The sequence below is a fragment of the Stegostoma tigrinum genome, chromosome 33 (genome assembly GCF_030684315.1).
Source record: "Stegostoma tigrinum isolate sSteTig4 chromosome 33, sSteTig4.hap1, whole genome shotgun sequence".
Classification (NCBI taxonomy): Eukaryota; Metazoa; Chordata; class Chondrichthyes; order Orectolobiformes; family Stegostomatidae; genus Stegostoma; species Stegostoma tigrinum.
The window spans coordinates 27361912-27385305 of NC_081386.1; the positions used below are offsets into that span (position 1 = coordinate 27361912).

Genomic DNA, 23394 nt, shown 5'->3' on the forward strand with positions numbered 1-23394 from the left:
GGATGATCTCAGTAGGATTGGAACTGATATGGTCAAGATGATTCCAAGAATTGGAGTTTTGTTTAATTCAAAGGAGACTTTAAAAGCAGAAGTGTTTTTACTGGAGATCAGTCAACTTCAAGACCATGATCCAACTCGCAATGCTTTATCCAAGTATAAGTACAACACAGGTGCTTCAATTGTTTTAACTCCGTGCTTAGGAACGCATTGGCAGATATGGGGAATTGATGGCCTAGTAGTATTATTGCTGGACTGTTAGTCCAGAGATCCAGGTAATGTTCTGGGGACTTTGGTTAAATGATGAATCTAATGTCTAGTGATAACCATGAATTTGTTCCCGATTATCGGAAAAATCCATCCATTCACTAATGCCCTTTAGAGAAGGAAATGCCATCCTTACCTGGTCTAGTCTACATGTGACTCTAGATCTGCTGAAATGTGATTGACTCTGAACTGCCTTCTCAGCAGTAAAAGCTGGCCTAACCAGTGATGCTGTCATCCTATGAACAAATCAACTTTGTTTCTTTTTCTAATGAGCTTCACGTCAGACTGGAGATCAGAAGCATTCTTCTGTCTCGATTAAGTCTTGTAGGTCAATGTGACTCCTTTTAGGAAAAAAAAGTTTCACCTAACATGAGGTTGAAAATTTAAAGGAGACTGTGGATCCAGTATTATCGCAACAGTATAGTACTTGTTTAGTTCTGTGGGAGAATCCTTGAACATTTAAAATGTAACTAATCATACACTTTTTGGAAATTTGAAAGAAATCTATTACACTTTGGAGTGCTCCCCTGTTGTTTTATAGCCCTTGGTTTGTCAACAGATTATCCATAATGAAAATTGCCTTTGGCTTTCATGGAATATGCTACTAAGGTTTTTGACTTGCTTGCCGAGCTGGCTTGCTCTCGTTCAAATGTTTCATCACCATGCTAGGTGACATCAGTGAAGCCTCCAATGAAGCGATGTTCCTCTGCTCCACTTGGAATTTATACTGTTTACTCCATTGTGGGGAGTAGTGTCAATAACGGACCAGACAGTATAAATTCCAAGCAGAGTAGAACAACATTGCCTCATCGGAGGCCCCACTGATGAAAGTCACCTAGCATAGTGACAAAATGTCTAAACAAAAACGAGCCAGCTTGGTGAGCAAGTCAAAAACCCAAGCCACAGATCTTTGCCAAAACTGTGAATGTGCTTAGGGTGGGCCAAGCAATTTGTGTTTTTCTTTGACCGTTTCTGTTTACACCCACTTGAGTTTCTCCAGGTTTATTTGAAGTGATCGTTACCAAACAAGAAGTAACTTATCTATAGCCAATTTTATTTTTGAGTGGTGTCACAGTTAACATTGAGACTTTGTACATGACTGAGGTTCAGTGCAAGATAGATGTATTGTTTAGTGTCAGCTCCCATTCTCATGTAGTGCCACTTTTTAAACAGCTGTAAAGGGGCTGTTTCTACAGAGAATTCCTGTAGGCTTAATATTCGATTGCCAAAACTTTTATCATTCTTCAAAATTTGTGATCCTTTCCTCAGTTGCAATGGAAACAGCACTGACAATCGCATTTTTCTTGGAATTTGCCCTTAGGTCTAGAAGAAAAATCAAAAAAACAAGAAAATATGATATTATTACAACTCCAGCAGAAAAGGTGGAAATGACACCACTCAATGAAGATGATGATGACGATGAAGATGCAACAGTGTTTGATGTAAAATACAGCAGGTATTCTTGATATCTTTCAGATTCCCTGAACCTGTAGCACTGGTGTTTTATAGCATAGCAAACCTTTTATTAATCAACACCAATGGAACCAGGAGTGTGCTGGTCGATCAAATCTTCAGGATAATGAAGAGGTCCACATAATCAATGTAATAACATATGCTAAGTAATAGAAACATGGTGCAGAGGGTATACATAAAACATGCTCTGTTTTATTTACGACATAAACACTTTTTTTAAAAAAAAAATCCAATTTTGCTTTAAATGAAACAGCAGCCATCTCACTCACACCTTCAACTGACTGTTCGGATGTTGCAGTAGATTGCGGTATTTGCAGAGAAGTTGACTTGAAATTGAATCAACTGTTGATACTTTGGGTGGTCATTCAAATGAGCAACACATGTTTACATTGGGGCAAATATGAACACAAAAAATAGTTGGAATAAAGTAAGCTTCACAGCATTTGAGGTTTATAATTTTTGCCAGGTTATTGAAAGTGCTGGTTCATAAAATGCTAGGTAAAACAGTTTGCTGTACAGTGATTTGAATATTTAAAATACTCACACAGCAATGTGGTTGACTCTTCAATGCCCTCTTAAGTGATGTGGCAAACCACTCAGTCCAATTGCAATTGAAGATGGGCATAAATACTGGCGTAGCCAGTGACACCTACATGCAATGAAAGAAAATGGGGGAGGAAAAAGCGGGAATTCTATCAATAATCCACTTTCTACATTGAGACAGACTGTAACATCTCTACAGTTTACCCAGCTGAGACAGTTGACTCTTCAGGGATCAAATCTGCGAGCTCCAGTTTTGTATATTTGTACTCTTTACTAACTCAGCCGTCAGGAGGCTATCTTAGGCATGTTAAATTTTTGATTATTTATTGGTAGCCAATATTCCAAATGTTGACATTTAGCAGTCCTTATGCTGGTTTTTTTTGTGGGAAAAGACGTAGATGTTAAAATAGCAGTGATGACTTGCATTTATAGACCCCTCTTTAAGGTAGTGAAATGACCCAAGGCATGTCACTGTCATATTATAAAGGTTGAAACACCACATAAATCTTCCTCTGCTGCACCAAAAAGCTTTTCCTGTAAGCCCGTGAGCACCTCCAGCAACGTTGCCGATGAAACGGGTCATTTATAAGGGCATAGGACTTGAGAGATAATAAGTCATCCAACTATTTGAGCCTGCTACACCATTCACAAAGATAATGATTGATCTTGTTTTGTTGCGCTGCACACATCCCCCCCAAAAAAAAACTATTGTGCCTAATCTGGAGTATCAAAGTCGTGTCTAAAACTCTGCCGTAAATAAATTTAATAACACTTTCAATGTTTCCTGGGGAAGAGAATACCACATAATAACCACTCTGAGATGCAAAAGTTCTCATCTCCATCTTAAAAGGGAGACAGGCCCCTTATTGTCAAACTGTGTCCCTAGCTGCCTCAAGCGGAAACCTCCTCACAGAATCTTCCCCATTGAGCCCCTTGGGTTTTGTTGGTGTCACTAAGATCTTCTAAACCCCAATGGGTGTAGGCCCAACCTATTTCACCTTTCTTCATAAAATAAACCCTTTGCCCCGGAATGTGTTTCACCTTTGAATTTTCTCTGAACTCCTTCTAATGCAGTTGTATCTTTTAATAATTAAGATCAAAGTAGTACGCATTATTACAGATATAATCTCTTTGTAGATACTAGCCCTTACCTTAATTTACTTTCCTGTCCATCTTGGCATCATCAGCAAATGTAGCTACCCCACAGCCCTGTAATCCAAGTCATCGATTATAGCTTAGCCAGCTTAGCAATGGTAAGCATTCATGGTAAAGGAGGGCTGTCCAATCACTTTGAATAAAAGCATAAGAACTGTGTATTAATTCATATTTTGACTATGGATCTGTATTCCTTGTTTCACCTATGATGATTAATCTTTTGCTTAGCCAGGGTGACAGACTTTGGTGAAACTCGTGATGAGGGACACAGATAAAGCATGTGGTAATGCCTTTAACTTTGGACTGAAAGCAGAGATGTTGTGAGCTCTGGTCTTTACTGATTTTTTTGTATTAAATGGGAAATGTACTGATGTGGCATAATATTTATTTAAATGTTTTCATATAATGCTAAACAACACTTATTTATCTCTTGCAACTTTAACATAGAAATGTCTTTCAGTCTTTGGAATGTTGATGGGGCATAGATTAGTGTCTAACGAACCATATTTGAGGCATTACTTAACAAAAAAATTTTGCTGATTATTTCGACAATAAATTCTTAATGACATTCAGATTTCAATGTGGAGAAGCAGCATGTCAGTGATATGATGCTACTTGTGATGATATTTAATGGATAATAGCAGTTAGCTGATAACGTGGTGAAAATCTGCCTTGTGGACTTCTCAATTTGTATGTTGAAGCTATTAACTGTAACTTCTGTCATACTAATTACCTTTGTTATGGCCACTAATTTCAGAGTCAATGACCATTCAAAAGCCAGCTGCTGTAAGTTTTCTAACTATATTTTGTTGGGGCATTTATGTCTCTTGCATAATTTTCATGTGAACTTACAAATAACCGTTTTTTGTTTCAGCATTTATGAATGGAAAATAATTTCATTCGCAAACAAAATACGCTTGGGTTAGTTGCACTGCCACTCTGTGGCTGACACTTTGCCACCAACACAGATATATATTCCAGTTCATGCTTTATCCCATAGCATTCATATTGACAGTTGGATTCTCCGTAATCAGACAAGAGCTAAAATGTCTTTATTCTCCGGCAAATAGATTAATCCCAAAGTTGCAGTGAAAACCCATTGGAAAACCCATCATGGTGTTGAGCTGGATGAACACAGCAGACCAAACAGCATCAGAGGAGTAAGAAGGCTGGTGTTTCAGGCCTAGACCCTTTTTCAGAATTCTTCAGTCTAGGCCTAAAATGTCAGCCTTCTTGCTCCTCTGATGCTGTTGGGCCTGCTATGTTCATCCAGCTCTACACCTTGTTATTCAGATTCTCCTGCATCTGCAGTTCCTACTATCTCAGGAAATCCATCATGTTCTCCAGTTTTAGAGGCTTAAAAGAAATGCCAGCAAGCAACAGTATCAGAATAAGATTATGCGAGCGATTTTTCTCACGGAGCCAAGAAAGCAATGTATAAATGCAAAAAGATGTTCCAAAGTACCTATTTAATACAATAACCAAAACCTGAGCATGATAGATTATAGCCACAATGTTAGTCCAGTAAAATTACACCATTTTCATGAACAGCACAAGTTGGGAATGTACTTCTTGGGACTAGCTGGCAGGTTGTGGATTTGTTTCTCATGTGTGGTCCAGAGATTACTTTTTCAGAAACATGTTAACAAAATAGACACAAAAAAACCTAACCAATATTTTGACTTTTGGAAGAACTGAAAGTAAACAACAAATTTTGGAGTTACGAAGTCTCATGCCAAGAAGTATGTATTGATACGGCACGAGCAAGCAGTTGGAACGCTTGATACGAAGGATGATGACTGCAGGACATGAGGTGTATTTCAGGAGAACTACAGCTGTAATGGAAAAGCAGAATCTGATGAAGGAAACCCATTTCACGCTGATACTGTATGTCAAGGGAGTAGTGAATTCATTAAATATTTGGTAATTCTTTATCCCACCCAATGATTCAGACAGTGGTGCAAAAGCAGAGCTCTAGCAGTTTATATTGGACTCTAGAGCTTGGATGATGGTTTTACACGCATTCCCAATTATTTATAATTCTATGTTGTTCTAGGAAATCATCTTTTCTAGGAAGTGGTATTTCCTCCAGTGGATTAGCTCTCTGCAATGCCTTTTCATGCAGCACTAAATAGAGGAGTTTGTTGTGGATTTTCATATCCTCTGAAAGTGAGGTACTTTCGGAACCTTTGTCACAAAGATTGACAACATTTTGATATCAAGTAAAAACAGAGCCTTCTGCTGGAAAGGAATCCGTTTTGCATTATGATTATTAATTTTGATATTCTCCTCTGCAGTTGTTGTCAAAATGTCATCTGTCAGCTTTTGTAATAAAAGGTAGGCAATGTGTTGAAAACTGCTAAAAGGATTGATAAGAGTGGATCTGTTGATTGGACATAAGCATTAAAAGCAAGTAAAAAATGGCGTGAAGGCGATAATGCTTGTTTTTAAACATTTAGTGCTCTGTAGTGGGGACAAAAAGGAACAATGCAGGAAAGAATGGATTGTAGGAAATTGTTGAGAGATGCTTAATTCGGGCTATCACTATTAGTTAATGTGATATATGTAAAATGAAAGTCATTTTTGCAATTGCTTAGACTAAAAATATCTGAAAACTAGAGGGCATGTATCTGAGTTGCTTGTTCCCAACTTACTCCATAAACCTAGCCTTTTGTTCAAGAATAAGATTATGCAAATTGAAATCATGTTCGTTACAAAAATAGAAGTATCCCTGTAATGCAGAGTCTTTTAATCTCTTTTGAATGTCTCTCATTTAATTAGATCTTTTGCTGATCTGCACCTCAACTCTAATTACCTGTTGTTACCCCATGTCCCTCAACACCTTTGCACAGTGAACAGAAGCAAGCAGAGTTTGCTAATAAGTCATCTCTGATACCAGTGATACTAATCATTTGACCAATGAAAAAGCTGTGTTCAGACCACAAAGGGGTGCTACTTCTGAGAAAGCTGAGTATGTTGTGTTATATTAAGTGTACCAAATCCTCCTGAAATAATGATTATATTAACCATAGATATCTATTCGGTTACAAATATTTGCAAATTCCTCTTTCTTCCAACATTTAAATAAGGTTTTGATTGAAGGCTCTTTCTGAAGCAGTTTTCATTCTGATGCCAGCTTTATTTACTTTCCTTTTTTATTTCTTCAGAACATTGGCTGGTTAGCAACAGGGCATTGCCAAACCTTCTCGTTTAAACCTAATATACTGAACAATAGGAGCAGAGCCAGGACAGGGAGGGAAAGGAGGCAGAAATTCAAGTAATGATTCAAAATTTTACATAAGACCATAAAAACCTGGAACAGAGATAGGCCATCTGACCCTGAGAGCCTGCTCCACCATTTGATAAGATCATGACTGATCTTTTCATGGCCTCAGTTCCACGAGGCCACCCTCTCACCATAACCCTTAATTCCTTTACTAATCAAAAAGTTATCCATCATCGCTTTAAAAACATTCAACGAGGTAGCCTCAACTACTTCACTGGGCAGGGAATTCCACAGATTCACAACACTTTGGCTGAAGAAGTTCCTCCACAATTCAATCCTAAATCTGCTTTCCCCTAAATTTGAAGGCACACCGTCTAGTTCTAGTTTCACCCACCAGTGGAAACAATCTCCCTTCTTCTATCTTATCTATTCTCTTCATAATTTTATATATTTCTATAAGATTCCCCCCCCCCCATTCTTCTAAATTCCATTGAATATAATCACAATCTACTCAGCCTCTCCTCATAAATCAACACACTCAACTCTGGAATAAACCTAATGAAACTCCTCTGCACCCCCTCCAGTCTTTTCTTGAGTAAGGAGACAAAAACTGCACGTAGTACTCCAGGTGTGGTCTCACCAGCACCCTAAACAGGTTCAACATAACCTCCTTACTTTTAAGCTCCATTCCTCCAGCAATGAAGGACAAAATTCTATTTGCTGCCTTAATTGCCTGTGTACCTGCAAACCAATATTCTGCAATTCATGCACAAGTAAACCCATGTTCCTCTTTACAGCAGCATGCTGCAATTTTTTTTTACCATTCAAATAATAGTTTTTTTTACTGTTATTCCCACCAAACTGGATGACTTCACATTTATCAACATTATACTCCATTTGCCAGACCTTTGCATATCACTTAAACTATCTATATCACTCTGCAAACATTCAGAGTCTTTTGCACACTTTACTCTCCCGATTATCTTCGTGTCATGCGCAAACTTTGACACACAACACGTGGTCCCCAACTCCAAAGCACCCATATAAAGTGTAAACATTTGTGGTCGCAACACTGATTGCCAACCAGAAATGCATTCATTTATCCCGACTCTTTGCTTCCTGTTAGTTGACCAATCCTCTATCTATGCTAATACATTGCCTGTCGCACCATGCGCCTTTATCTTACACAACAGCCTTTTGTGCTGCCCCTTATCGATTGCGTTTTGGGAAGCCAAATACATTGCATCTGCTGGGTCCCTGTTGTCCACTGCATTTGTAATGTCTTCATAGAATTTCAGTAAGTTAAGCATGACCTGCCTTTCACGAACCCCATGCTGCGTCTGCCCAGTGGGACAGTTTCTATCCAGAGGCCTTGCCGTTTCTTCCAGGCTGGATGTTCTATCATCTATGCACTTTCTCCAGGATTGAGGCTCAACCAAATAAAGATATGAAAATGAATAGGTTAGAAAAAAGATTCAGTAGACAAAATTAATAGATAAACCATAAAATAGTTACTGATTAGGGAAAGAGATAGTAAGAACTGCCAATGCTGGAGTCGGAGATAATACCATGGGTCCTGATCTGAACGTCACTTTCCTGCTCCTCTGATACTGCCTGGCCTGCTGTGCTCCTCCAGCTCCACGCTGTTATCACAGGTTAGGAAAAAGCTCTTCAGCCTGTTGTATCCGTGCTGGCTTTCTGCAAGAGAATATCCCCCTTGGTTAGGTATTTTCTTTTTACCTGGTGCTTATTCAATGAGTTTTGAAAGACCTCAGTAGACTGTGTAGCTCTGCTGCTTTGTTACTATAGACAAAGGCCTTTCAAACTGAGATAAGATTGGCAAAGTCATTAGTAAGTGACTTAACTATGTTAATGGAAGATTTCCAACTTGCCAGAGGTTGTTGGAGTCGTGATTCTTCCGCTGGGCAGACAAGGAAGGAATTACAGTTACTGGAAAGAATGTTTTATGACTCGGATTTTAAAAGAGCCAACCAGGTGATCCAGTATCCCAGATTTAATTTATGACTTAGATGATCTTTCAAGAAAACCATAACAATGCTGGATGAGGTTTTAATTACCTGTGATCATGTGATTATACTTACGCTGAGAATAGAAAAGGTCAAAAAAACCCATCAAGATTGCCAGGTTTTAAGAACACCAGTCTTCATTGCTTCAGCAGTTTTGCTGGAGTAAGCTGGAATATCTGAATATGGTCAGAAAAGTACTTTAAAAGTAGAAGCAATTCTTTTAAGGTAGTAGTGTTCAATATCTACCTATTCGAGGGAAAGGTACAAAGTTCAAAGGCACTCCAAATGGAGCTACCAAGCAACTCTTCAAAGAAGGCAACGAAGTAAAATAGTCCAGATTTAGAAAAGATTCATACATGAAATTTTAATCAGGTATCATTGATACAATTTGAATTGAATGTAGCAGTAGGAACTGAGTATTGACAACTTGTTTGTTTTTGTTCTGCAATAAGAAAGCAAGGGTTAAAGTGGGATCTCTAAAAATGACCTCATGTCAAAGGGGAGGCCATGTGTACCCGCATGGGCTTCAGTTATACCTGTCTGTTTGTAGGGTATATGGAGCACACCATGTTCTAGTCCTATTCTGGCCCCCACCTACAACCCTTCCTCTGGTATCACAATAATATAATCAGTGCTTCTTCCTTCTGCCCAGAATTGGAGAGGTTTATGAATTTTGCTTCCAGTTTTCACCCTGCTGTTACATTCAGCTGGTCCAACTCTGACTCCTCCCTTTTTTTTGGCATCCCTGTTGACCATTTCCAGGGATAGGCTGGCCACTAATATCCACTACTCATATGGTTACCTTGACTGTACATCCTCACACTCTACTTCCTGTAAAGACGCTCTTTCATTCTTCCAGTTCCTCTGTCTTCATCACATCTGTTCTGATGATGCCAACTTCGATGAGAGGGCCTCCGAAATATCCACCTTCTTCCTCAACCAAGGATTCCCCACCACCATAGTTGACAGGCCCCATTTCCCACATTTCACTCTTCAACCCCTCTCTTTCCTCCCACCAGAGCAACAGGGTACCTCTGCTATCATCCCACCATGATCCAGAGGATCATTAACTGTCATTTCTACCACCTGCAGCATGATGCCACCAGCAACCCTTATTCCCCTCCCTTCCCTTGTTAGCCTTCCACAAAGACTCTTCCCTCTGGGAAGCACTGGTCCACTCCTCCTTACTCTCACTTGCTCCATAGCATCTTCCTCTACAATGTAGAAGGCGTAACACCTGCCTGTTTACTTCCTCCCTTCCCAGCATCCGAAAACTAAAAAAATTTCCAGATGAAGCAGTGCTTTAGCTGCACTTCACCCAGTCTAGAGTGTTATGTTCACTGCTCACAACATAATCCCCTCTACGTTGGGGAAATGAAGCATAGACCGACTGGCCACAAAGTAGAACGTTTACATGCTATCCGTTTAAAAAAAAATCCTGAGCTCCTAGCTGCCTGCCACTTCAACATGTCACCCTGTTCCTGGCCAACACGTCTGTCTCAGGCTTGCTGCATGTTCCAGCAAAGCTCAGCACAAGCAGAATATCAGCACCTCATTTTCCGCTTGGGAACTCTACAGCCTTCTGGACTCAAAATAGAGTTCAATAAATTTACGGCTTGAGGCACCTTTCCCCCATGTCCTGAGCCAGACTGGCAGCTGGTCAAGCTTGAGTGAGTAAATCTCTGGATCTGAATAAGCTGTAGAACCAGTTTTAAGTAATGGGGGAGGAAGATGAAGAAGCTCTGGCATAAATCTTCCAGAAATCTCAACGTTACAGAGGTGCCTGAACACTAGGGAACGATGGATGTTTACGTTTCTTTTTTTAAAAGAAAGTAACTCTAAAACTACAAATGAACCTAATAGATGTACATCATTCCTTAAAGTTCTGCCAATCTTTATTAAAGATGGGCTTCTAAATTGAAAATAACCATAGAAGATAGCCAGTATGGTTTAGTGAAGGAGATCTGATCAATCTAACTTGCTGGTTTTCTTTTTGAAGATGTGACTTAGGTTCAAAGTCAGTAACTGTTCTGGGATTTCAAGGAACACTTTTTATGTGCCTTCCCTGGTAAGGTTAATCCTGAAACAAAGGAGTAAGAATTAATGGAATACATCTATCCATTACGCCAATGCTGTCCTGGCCACTTTCCCATCTTCTACCCACTATACTGTTGAACTGATCATGACAGAATGCAAGTTTGATTAACCTTGGCCTCCTGTTACCTCTTCCAAGGTTTGTCCAAATCCCTCTTAGGAATAGGGACAGAAATGCTAGTGACAATAAGTATACAACAAGTGGCATTTCCCATTAACTGCATTTGGCTTAACAATGCAAGTCAGCCTTGTACTATTGCAGTGCTTCCTACACAGCTTACCTCCCTGAAGTGCGGGTTTCACGGTCAGGTTTTCAAAAGCATGTTTGCGATTTCATTGCATGAAATAGTATTTGCAATTAACCTGAACATAACTGGTGTGAAGTTTAGGTTATTAGGGGGTAATTCTTCATAATACTGAGCTTTAGTGTATTATGTCATATTATAGTGACTAATAATTGATTTGAGGTGATAATGGGAACTGCAGACGCTGGAGAATCCAAGATAATAAAATGTGAGGCTGGATGAACACAGCAGGCCCAGCAGCATCTCAGGAGCACAAAAGCTGAAGTTTCGGACCTAGACCCTTCATCAGAGAGGGGGATGGGGTGAGGGTTCTGGAATAAATAGGGGGAGAGGGGGAGGCGGACCGAAGATGGAGAGAAAAGAAGATAGGTGGAGAGGAGAGTATAGGTGGGGAGGTAGGGAGGGGGGATAGGTCAGTCCAGGGAAGACGGACAGGTCACGGAGGTGGGATGAGGTTAGTAGGTAGGAGATGGAGGTGCGGCTTGGGGTGGGAGGAAGGGATGGGTGAGAGGAAGAACAGGTTAGGGAGGCAGAGACAGGTTGGACTGGTTTTGGGATGCAGTGGGTGGAGGGGAAGAGCTGGGCTGGTTGTGTGGTGCAGTGGGGAGAGGGGACGAACCGGACTGGTTTTGGGATGCGGTGGGGGAAGGGGAGATTTTGAAGCTGGTGAAGCCCACATTGATACCGTTGGGCTGCAGGCTTCTCAAGCGGAATATGAGTTGCTGTTCCTGCAACCTTCAGGTGGCATCATTGTGGCACTGCAGAAGGCCCATGATGGACATGTCATCTAAAGAATGGGAGGGGGAGTGGAAATGGTTTGCGACTGGGAGGTGCAGTTATTTATTGCGAACCGAGCGGAGGTGTTCTGCAAAGCGGTCCCCAAGCCTCCGCTTGGTTTCCCCAATGTAGAGGAAGCCACACCGGGTACAATGGATACAGTATACCACATTGGCAGATGTGCAGGTGAACCTGTGCTTAATGTGGAAAGTCATCTTGGGGCCTGGGATGGGAGTGAGGGAGGAGGTGTGGGGGTAAGTGTAGCATTTCGTGCGGTTGCAGGGGAAGGTGCCGGGTGTGGTGGGGTTGGAGGGCAGTGTGGAGTGAACAAAGGAGTCACGGAGAGAGTGTTCTCTCCGGAAAGCAGACAAGGGTGGGGATGGAAAAATGTCTTGGGTGGTGGGGTCGGATTGTAGATGGCGGAAGTGTCGGCGGATGATACTTTGTATCCGGAGGTTGGTGGGGTGGTGTGTGAGAACGAGGGGGATCCTCTTTGGGTGGTTGTGGCGGGGGCGGCGTGTGTTGCGGGAATGCGGGAGACGCGGTCAAGGGCGTTCTCGACCACTGTGGGGGGGGAAAGTTGCGGTCCTTGAAGAACTTGGACATCTGGGATGTGCGGGAGTGGAATGCCTCATCGTGGAAGCAGATGCGGCGGAGGCGGAGGAATTGGGAATAGGGGATGGAATTTTTGCAGGAGGGTGGGTGGGAGGAGGTGTATTCTAGGTAGCTGTGGGAGTCGGTGGGCTTGAGATGGACATCAGTTACAAGCTGGTTGCCTGAGATAGAGACGGTCCTTCTTTTGTGTCCTCCAGTTGTCTGCTGGTTCAGTAGACCTTTTGATAGTTGCTGTTTAAACCAAATGGAGGACAAAAGTTAGTATTTTGATTCATGATCCTTGCATGGAAGTGTAAAGTAACATTTTGAATTGTTGTTTGCCCTTGCATTGCTCTGAGAGCATGGAATGTTATGTAACTATTAATTCATTCATAACTCGTGACTGCATTTGCTGAGAGAATTGGCTTTGCAATCATTGTCAAGTCCTAAAGTACGACAGGATGGATTTGTATACATTATTAAATTGACGTGATTGTTTGTTGGTTTTTTAAATTTGTTAATTTGATATTTCTGGTTGGGTCAGCATTTATTAACCATCCGTACTTGCCTTGGGGAAGAAGATGATGGTGGTGGTGCTCTATCTTCTTTAAACATTATAGCCATTGTAGTAGAGGGACACACTGCTGTTAAGAAGGGAGTTCCAGGATGGTGCCTCACAATAGCAGTTTTTCCAACAGACTTGATTCTGTGACAAAAGTTGGATATGCCTTTCTAATTTTGATTCAAATCAACTTACAGGGACTAACCAGTTTCTCTTAAAAGAATCAGCAATTTTTCAGATTTCTTCTCTAGATCTAGTTCACCCTACAGTTACAAGCTAATTGAATGAATTATTCAAGCTTAATGATAATGTATGCTGGTTCGTTTTTCAAATTTGATGAGATCAGATATTCAGAATACAGGGAATTCTCTTTTCATTAAGCATTAAAAAAAAATTATTGTGAGACTTAGTAAGGGACCAGGGCAGTTTAAGGTTAGCTTCCACGAAGCTATTAAGTTATTTATAGGCTGGATTGTCTACGATTGACTTTGGTTTTTTTTCTTTTCATTCTGACCGCTAGGTGAAGATTTGTATGAAGAGACAATTAACGGAAGGCCAATCACACTGTATCAACCACCAGCCACAACTTTCTGGATGAAAACGGAGTTTGATTTATCATCTGCATATCAGCTTTTCTTTCACCTTCTTGCATTATCACGGAAAGCAATGTTTGGCAATATTTAAATGATTTCCATCCGGTTTATTGTCAGAGCAATATTCCTGTCTGTTTCCTGTAGACATTTTAAAAAAAATTTTAAAAGCACTATTTTGAACTGAAATGTACTTGTCTTGAAATGGATCTTACTTTATTTGTAAGTATGACATTGATTGTTTGTCCTTTGTCCAAAGTACCTTATTTGTTCTACATGATTGTGGTGACGTGGAATGTAGTTTGTCACTTAATTGGGTTTCCTGGCTGAAGTTTAGTGATAAATCTTTTGTTTTAAGTTAATCTGCACACTGGCTGCTTTGTAAAATGTCTGATTTCTTAGCAATCTTTAATGTGGCATAATCTGAAGTGTGATCAAGTATGCAAGCTCAAATTGAGCCTTTTGTATATTGAACTGTGAGCATTCCTAGCGATATTTGAAACCCAAGTTTAGTTATTCTTGTGTGGTGGAGCAGTTATATCAATTAGTTGATCATTAGTACATGTTTGTAGGAAAATTAGCTCTCCATTGTTGTAGTATAACCATAATGATCAGTGTTTACGTAGGGCAGGTCTAATCCTGTAAATTAACTGAGGAATTTGTAGGATGGCACATTTAACTTTTTGGACAAATGCATTAACTTGGTTGTACAGTACTCTTGCACATGCAAAATTTAAGTATGAAGCAACTTAACTGGCTGAACTAAAGGCATTAAAATATGGATGAAACAGTACAGTGCACTGAAGTAGGATTGTTGTTTTGTTGGCTGCAACATGCCTGTTCAAGTTTCCACTCCCAAGATTCTATCTTAACTGCTGTTCAAACTTTAACCAGGTTAATCTCTATATAAGGAATATATAATTACTGTTTATGCTGTAAGCAATCCTCCAAGTATTTCAATTTTCTTATATTGGGCAGATGTCTGCAAATCTTAATACTTTAATTTCAGAGACTAGAGTCTATAAACGTGAGGCAGGAAAAGTACAGCATATCAGTCAGCATCCCAGAAGCAGAAAAGTCAACATTTTGGGCTGAAACCTCTTGATGTTCTTGCCCCTCAGATACTGCCTGACCTGCTGTGCTCTTCCAGCTTCACACCCATATAGATTCCATAAAATCCCTACAATGTGGAAACAGGCCCTTCGGCCCAACAAGTTCACACCAACCCCCAGAACATCCCACTCAGACCCCATCCCCCTAAGCTATGCATCCCTGGACACTATGGGAAATTTAGCATGGCCAATCCACCCAGCTGAACATCTTTGGACTGTGGGAGGAAACCAGAGCACCCAGAGGAAACCCATGACGTGGGGAGAATGTGCAAACTCCACACAGCCCGAGAGTGGAATTGATCCCAGATCCTTGGTGCTGTGAGGCAGCAGTGCTAGCCACTGAGCCACCGTGCCGCCCCACATACTCTGGCTTCTAGCATCAGTAGTCCTTATTGTCTCCAATTTCCGAGAGTACTTTGCCCAGTAAAATGCTTTGTTTCCAGGCAAGTGTCCCTAAATGTTCTTCACAGGAAAAAAAAATTCACTGCAGAGTTCATACTAGGTTTTGGTAAGGTTTTGTACCATATTGTACCATTCATGCCTAAATAAATACTTGCGCCGGTGCCCTTCATATTTCCATTGTCTCAGTTCATATTAATTTTCTAATGCTGACATTCGCATTGACATGCAACCAGTTTGACTTACAAATTGTCAACACTGTCCAAGTTCTTTGCAAACCCAATCCATGATGAAAAATATGATCTAATTATGGACACGGCTGAGAAGTTTCTTCTGCCAATGACTGTGTTCAACTGGTATTTAATAAAGGGATGGAATAGGACTGCATCCATGCAGTCATTCATTATATGCACTTCTTGTTAAGTTTAGGTAACGCCTTGAAAAAGTGAATGTTCCATCTGTTACCAGAGCTGGTATCTCAACAAATAACTTGATTACCTTGCAATGATTCAAACAGTTTAGAATAGCCATGGCGAGAGGGACAATATTGTCAAAGTTAATGCTTCCTAATTTACAAAGGGAAAGAGAGATTCTATACCAAATTACCTTTTGGATTCATGTTGATTGACACAACAATTGGAAACTTCTCAAACTTTTCTTTCCCTTAAAAGCAATATGGGAACAGAACACTTAAATTTAAGTAGTCAAAACTGATTTGTGTCATAAAGAAGACCCTGTATCTATTTACTGTTGTCCTAATCCAAATTTCCTCAATATAAATGGCATAGTCAAGAAAAGAAAGCCCTGCAGTAATCATGAGCTGACAAAATCAGCTGATTTACCATTTCTGCAGAAAGATGTACTTGAACCCCCAAGCCCCGTCACAAATTGTACCCTTTCAAGATTTTGCAGACTAAACTAATTAACCTGTCACATTTGTTAAATTGCTGCGTAGTCAATAACTCGTAAAGCAGAGTTCTATTTTCTCACAGCCACGGTGCAATCCAGCATTTGTGTTTCAATTTATTTGTTAAATTAACACTAGAAAAGGAGTGCCACTACGTTATTTACTGAAATAAGCAATATTACCAAGTACTTGATATTCTTGTTGCTGTCAGGTATTTGTGTAGGCTTTTAGAGCAGGAGGAGGAAGATACCTTGCTCTGATCCCCAAGCAATTGAATAGCCCACCAGTGAATTATATACAGCATGGCCAGTTGGAGGAGATGCTAGTGGGTGGGGATGGGATTTGAGTCTATGATATCCCTCATACTCGACCAGTCTCTAAATGCTCCAGGTCTAGGAAAGATTTACAATATCTTTCACAATTTCAGGATAGTCCAATGGGGCCCATTTTACAGACAATAAGCTACTTTTTGGAAATTTTACTGTTGCATGGATCTGATGTCAGCCAAGGAACTATTCATACTCAAGGAAAACTGATAATCTTACAATTATACCCAAAAATTAGTCAACATTTTGGATAAATTTCAAGGTAGGGAAATAGAAACACTTTAACAGGTGTGGCATAAGAAATGCTTCAAAATATCAGGTTTCATTTAGTTCATGTTAGAAGAATGGTTTTGAAATGTCCAACAATCCTAGAATCTCTCTAAGTGGTGTTCTATTAATCATAGCTTATAAAATTTAACTTGAGCTTATTTTACTTAAACCCACATACAAATTTAAACTGATGAGAGGAAAGATGCAAGGGTATATGTTTACCATACCAGTTATCAGTTACACATTTTTAAGTGCCATTTTATACTGTATATTGACAATCAGAATCACTTAGTAGTGCGTATTGACATTTTAGTAATGGTCTTTTTATAACAATCGTACAACCAATGCTCAAAGAAGAGTTGGGAATGACTGGAGTTTGCATTTGAAGCTATCTGGTTAGATAATCATGTCAGTTTATTTGCTTTCATTAAATAACTTTCATACTACAGTTTATGTTTACATATTACATACAAAAGGAAAAGCAATATCCACATTTTAAGCCACTTGTATGCTGGTTTTGGAAAACTGACGCTTTGATTTAGACACACGGAACAAGTATTTGAACTTGTTTATAACGCAAATTGTAATATTTGCATTGATCACATTCTTCAGTGTTCCCAATACCAAAGTGCAATGAGTCCATCACTGATTAATCAGATGTTCCCTCTTGGTCTTTATAAAAACAGCATTCTTCTGAAATGATTCATTTGTTGAGGTTCAAGACGGTGAATAGTAGTTGGGTTGGAGGGGTTGGAACACAATTTAAAAAGCAAGTTAAGATTGGAGTAAGAAAGGAATTCAACTTTTTCACCCTAGGAATGGCAAAGTTGTGGAGCAAGTTAGAAGGAGGGATTTTGAAGCAGAAATTTAAGAGGAACAGTTGCATCTTAGGGCTGAGTGTCATTGATTTCTGAAAATAGGTCATATTTTCTGCAAGTGTATTTGAGGCATACTTGCACAAACTTAAAATTCTGCCACCCACCCCTACCATGGTCAAATACAGGTCAAATTGTCTTCATTCAAAGGAGTGCATGGCAATTTTCAGAATATTTGCACGCAGTAGAAATGCTGATTTTTGCACTAAAACAAATGGAGTTTGCATGCATGTTGTTGCACGAGTATTTGTAGCATTCCAGATCACAAACCAAATCCGCAGACCACCTGAAACACAGCCTGCTGAATTGGCTAACAGTTCCTGCAGAATGGCAAGTCGTGATCTTTCGGTGGCATTGATGATTTGTTTTCATTATTTCCATTACACCCATCACAAGTTTTTTTAGATCATTAAAACATTTCAACAATTGCACAGTTTTTTGATTGTTGTCACATGTTAGTTTGTATGCCACATTGTAAATCATGATATTTTGATTATTGGCTAATGAATTGGTATCAGGGGAGCATGAATGCAAAGAAACTTATTTTAGAGCAGAGAAGCTTTATCACAAATGGCTATTGGAAGTTGTCAACCACTGTACTTGAAGTGACTATCTAGTTGCCTTTTCAAGAAAGATATTTGTGTCTGGGAGATAAGCAAGAAAAGTAAATTAAAGATGATTTTCTGTACACGATGCAAGGACGGGAATTAATTGCAAACCAGAGATCCTGAAGCAAGATAGATAATTAAAATCCTGACATTGTTTTAACATTTTTCCACACTTGCAACGATAAACAAAATCTTTCAGTTGTTTTTCTTCAAACAATAAATTTGTACACAAAGACATCTTCATATTTTCATCTGTACTGCTTTCTGGCAGTTGGTATGTAGATTGTCCTTATTTTCAAAAAGAAAATGATTTCCCTTTAAATCTTTATAACAATGGGAAAATCCTTTTTTTGGGATGAATGCATTGTTCATTCTGAAAATTTGTAAAGTAGGTGGTCTATCTGGAAAAGATGCAGTATTTCTAAAATTCAATTGTTATGCTTGAAAACAGTGGTCCTGACTTTAAACTTCAAAATCTTTATTCAGTTTGAATGTTAGCATCCTTCACAATGGAATAATTTTAGTATATAATTTTGTGTAAACTGGTAGACAAAGACTTCCAGTGTGTGGTTTTGATTAAGGACACCCATAGAAGTTGCTTTACAAGAGTTTTGAGATCCTCAATGCCAACTAAGTTCTTAAAGCAAGTTATGAAGAATTGTAGAATAATAATACTGATTCCATCAGTGAGGGTGTCAGCCAATGTCATATCTTCAGGTCTTCTCGTGGGATTTAACCGGAGTATGCCAACTCATAGTCTTGTTTTTAAATTTGTAGCCTTCTTACTTATGTGGTTAAAACCAGTAACTGTATACTGTGATAATGGGAACTGCAGATGCTGGAGATTCCAAGATAATAAAATGTGAGGCTGGATGAACACAGCTTGGCCTGCTGTGTTCATCCAGCCTCACATTTTATTAACTGTATACTGTGGTAGTGTGCCGACACATGTAGGAAGGTGAATGCTTTAATGATTCTGGCCCTTTTTTTTGTGGTTAGCCAGGTTTAAAATTCAAGAAATCATCATCATGCTAATGCAAGTAACCATACTGTTCTTTGTTTTTTCAAACAACTTACATATCCCCTTAACAATTTGAGGATACCATTTTAATATATATTCCTGGAAGAAGGTTCCACCTTCCACCCACCCTCTGTATGAAGGTTTTTATAACTTCCTGTATGGTTTGTCTTATTGCCTCTGCTAGCCATCAGAAATAGCTTTCCCATACCATATTACTCCTAACCTTGAAGGCATCCTATCACGATGCCCTCCATCTCCACTCAAGTGAAAAAAGCCCTTGCTTCAGCACTCCCTTTGTAACTCTAATCTTTCATATCTCGTTATATGGATTTAAATAGTTTGTTTAAGGGCACTGAAGATAAGACCAACTTAAAAACTTTGAGCTGTTAAGCCTTGCTTTGAACAAACTGAGCCAGAATCTGATTGAGCAATCAAAATGGGCAATGTATAAAGTGCTGGCCTCTTGTCTTGTTTTAAACTGCCAGAAGTTAAAGGTAATGTTAGATAATTCTGCAGCTCTATTAATCAACACATGAGGTCCACTTCTAAATGTGATAGATGAGGCAATATCTCTGGAATAATTTAAGAAACTGTTGGAGGAAACCAAGTTCCTTCAGGCTGGATAAATGGAGATGAGCCAAATGATTCTTCATGTGAAAGACAGATACACTTGCAGTCTCTTGAATAGTTGCCATGCTCATCAGTAAGATTTGCTTATCAGCTCCAGCCTAAAATATTTTGCAGGAGATGATTTAAAAGGCAGCTCAAAGCTATTAGATTCACTAACCTGTCCCTTTCCTCTGAGGAATCTCATGTACATTCCAATATCTCAAAAGCCACTTGATGTGTTTTTCACTCCAGTCACCAAGACACTAGCCCCATAGACAAAGCGTTCACTGCCAGGGATAAAACTGACCTCAGAGACAACCGTTTTTTTAATGGTAGAAACACAGCAACCAACAGCAGAATCAAGGAAATGTTTAAGACTATTTATATTTGAGACCAAAGTAGTTATAGTAAGAGATACAGAAAAAATTCATAGGCTATATGTTCTTTTGTATTATGGTTTATTTTGTTGTTGGGTCAAGCTCAAGCTCAGCATTTTAGAATTGAGTTCATTTGAATTTAGTGCTTTTATGTTGAGTGCCCAAACCGGATTCTGTCTGAATAAATCAAGAAGCTTGCAGTATGAGTAAATTGCTGCTTTTACTTTGACTCCTGGTATTAATCTGTTTTAGTACTTTATTTTTTGCTGTTGCATTTGTGACTTGCTGTACAAATTGACATTGTACAATGTAAGAAAAAATTATTTGAATCAACTTAGCGCATCTTCCTCCTGATCTTACATCTGGATTTTTTTTTTAAAATCAATAATGGGAGGTCACAATCTTCATTGAGCTGCTTAACCTTTCAGTCAAAGACCATTCTAGAGCAGAGAATTGTTAAAGTTTTTCATTAAATATCTGTTTTGTTGTAAAGAATCATGTTATTTGCATATTTATAAGAATGCTCACATTTATAAGATCTAAGAAATATCAGAAGATGAGGGCAAACTAATTTTGGAAAGGTATCACATAACTTAGAAGCTTGAATTTAGAAAGTAAATGGGGGGGGGTGGTGGTGTGTGTGAGGAATTTCATGCTATCAACCATAATTATAAAATAGCCACTGAAATTCTATAGGAATTCAGGAAAAACTTAGTCAAAAGGTGGTTAGAGAATGGAACTCACTACCACGTAGAGTGCTTGAAAGAATTTATGTAGATGCGTTTATGGAGAAGCTAGATAATCACATGAGGGAAAGAGGATAAAAGAATATGCTGAGGGTTTGATGAAAGTACAATGTGCAGCGTAAGCATTGACCCAGACCTGTTGAGCAAAATGGACTATTTCTCTGCTACTAAACCTATGTAAATGCATTAAGTGTTTGATATCTATGTGTAAGTTGATCTCAAAAATTGTTACTGTAGAGAACACAATCTCCAAAGACAATACCATTCTTTTTTCACATGCAGACTTTGAAAATTTTATGAAATGAGAGGTATGGCATCAACCACTAGCACACAACTGTAGTGATTTCTTATTTGAGTGAGAATGATCTGCGACGATTAGACCAACCTAAAGCACTTTGCATTAATATTAGGTCTTTTTAATCTTCATTTACATTTTGCATGCTTTTAAGATTATGATTAAGACTTGTTTGGTCAGCCCAAGTGACAGACATGTAACACTACTGTAGTTGACCAAGCTCCACTAAGTTATGGAATGTTAATTGTATGGATAGGTTTATCACCACATTTAATTCTGATCAAGGAATTGATATAAATCAATTAAATATTTTGTATTTAGAACTTTTTTAACTTTTTGCAAGGGTGGCATTCTGTTCGTTAATTTCAGTTAGCTTAACACAAGAAGTGTCAATTTTCATTGTAATGATTAAAAACACTGGTTGTTTAACTGCACATATGCCATGAATTCCTGGCCAGTTTTGGTTTGTTACACTGGAGAATTGTTCTATTAAGTAAGCTTCAATTATTTTTGTCTCCTGTATGGTTCCTGGAATGTTTTGGGTGTATTTTCAGCATAACTGTCTCCTTATTTTAAAATGATGTCAGAATATAGAAAATAAACTGGATTATTATAAAAGCAGTCTTGTTGTTTTGTTGTAATCATACCATATCAGTTATTAATAAATCATTTACATCTTTACCCAGGGAGTTCTTGCACTGTTTGTTTTTGTTATTGGACATTCAACTTCATTCAGTTGACGAGCAACTGCCATTTTACATGTGTTTCTCTCCCAGAAGTAATCTCAGCAAAGTTTAGCAGTTTGTAACACTCTCAACAAGTTATTTCATTTCTCTGCTGGAAATGTCAAATTATCAATTGAAGCAAGAAAACAAGAATTGCTTATCAAGCAGTTCATTTACTCTACATATCCCTAATTTCACTGCTAACAAATTATAGTTATGTTTCGGTGGAAAGTTTTCTGAGAATGTAATAGCTAGTTTATTTTCTTTTGAAACGTAGTGTTTGAAGAATAAATGTTGGTTAGGACACTGCCAGAAATCTCATATCATGCTTCAAAAATGCCAGTGACTCCTCTTCATCCACCAGTGCAGGTAAATTTTTTTTTTAAAAATTCATTTATGGAATGTGGGCAGCACTGGCTGGCCAGCGTTTATTGCCCATCCCTAGCTCTGCTTGAGAAGGTGTTGATGAGCTGCCTTCTTGAACTGGTATAGTCCACTGGTATGGGTATAGAGAGGGAATTCCAGGATTTTGACCTAGTGAAGAAATGGTGATATATTTACACCTCAGGATGGTGAGTGACTTGGATGGGAACTTGGGCGGTGGTGTTCCCAAGTATCTGCTGCCCTTGTTCTTCTAGATGGAAGTGGTTGTGGGGTTGAAAAGTGTTGTCTGAGGATCTTTGGTGAATTTCTGCGGTGCATCTTGTAGATAGTACTCACTGCTACTACTAAGCATTAGTGGGGAGTGGTGGAGGGATAGCCTAAAAGCAAAAGAAAGCATATAATGTGGTGAAGGGCAATGGGAAACCAGAGGATTGGGAAGCTTACAAAGATTAACAGAGGGCAACCAAAAAAAAGATTAAATATGAGGGTAAGCTGGCCAGTAATATAAAGGGGGACTGTAAGAGTTTCTTTAGATATATAAAAGAATAAAGTTGACATTGGACTGCTGGAGAGATAGTAGTGGGGAACAAGGAAATGGTTGAGTAACTGAATAATTAGTGAGTTAGTGTTCACGGTGAAAGACATGAATAATATCCCAAATATTTGAGAGAGTCAGGTGGCAGAGCTGAGTATGGTGGCCATCACCAAAGAGAAGGTGGATAAATTACCAGGACCAGATGGACTATACCCCAGAGTTCTTAAGGAGATAGAGAAGAGAGAGTTGGGCTGTTAGTGATGATCTTTCAGGAATCACTAGAGTCAAGGAGGGTCCCAGAGAACTGGAAAATGGCTAACGTGACACCCCTGTTTAAAAAGTGAGTAAGATAAAAGACTGAAAATTATAAGTCAGTTAGCCTCATCTCTGTTGTTGGTTAAAATTTTAGAAGGATAAGATTTCTGAAATCTTGGAAGTGTATGGTAAAATAGGGTAAAGTCAGCATGGCTTCATCGGCGGGGGGGGTGGGGTCATGTCTGACAAATCGGTTAGAATTCTTTTGAGGGGGTAATAAGCAGGTTAGACCAAGGAGAGCCTATGGATGTTATCTACATAGACTTCCAGAAAGCTTTGT

General features: G+C 39.1%; 1 non-coding gene across 1 annotated transcript; it reads left to right on the top strand.

Annotated features, from left to right (window-relative positions):
- Positions 1–4676: 4676 nt before the first annotated feature.
- On the top strand, positions 4677–21773 carry LOC125467362 (uncharacterized). Its single transcript, XR_009442878.1, has 2 exons — positions 4677–6406; positions 13541–21773. It is a non-coding gene; the product is annotated as an uncharacterized LOC125467362 (transcript).
- Positions 21774–23394: the final 1621 nt, after the last annotated feature.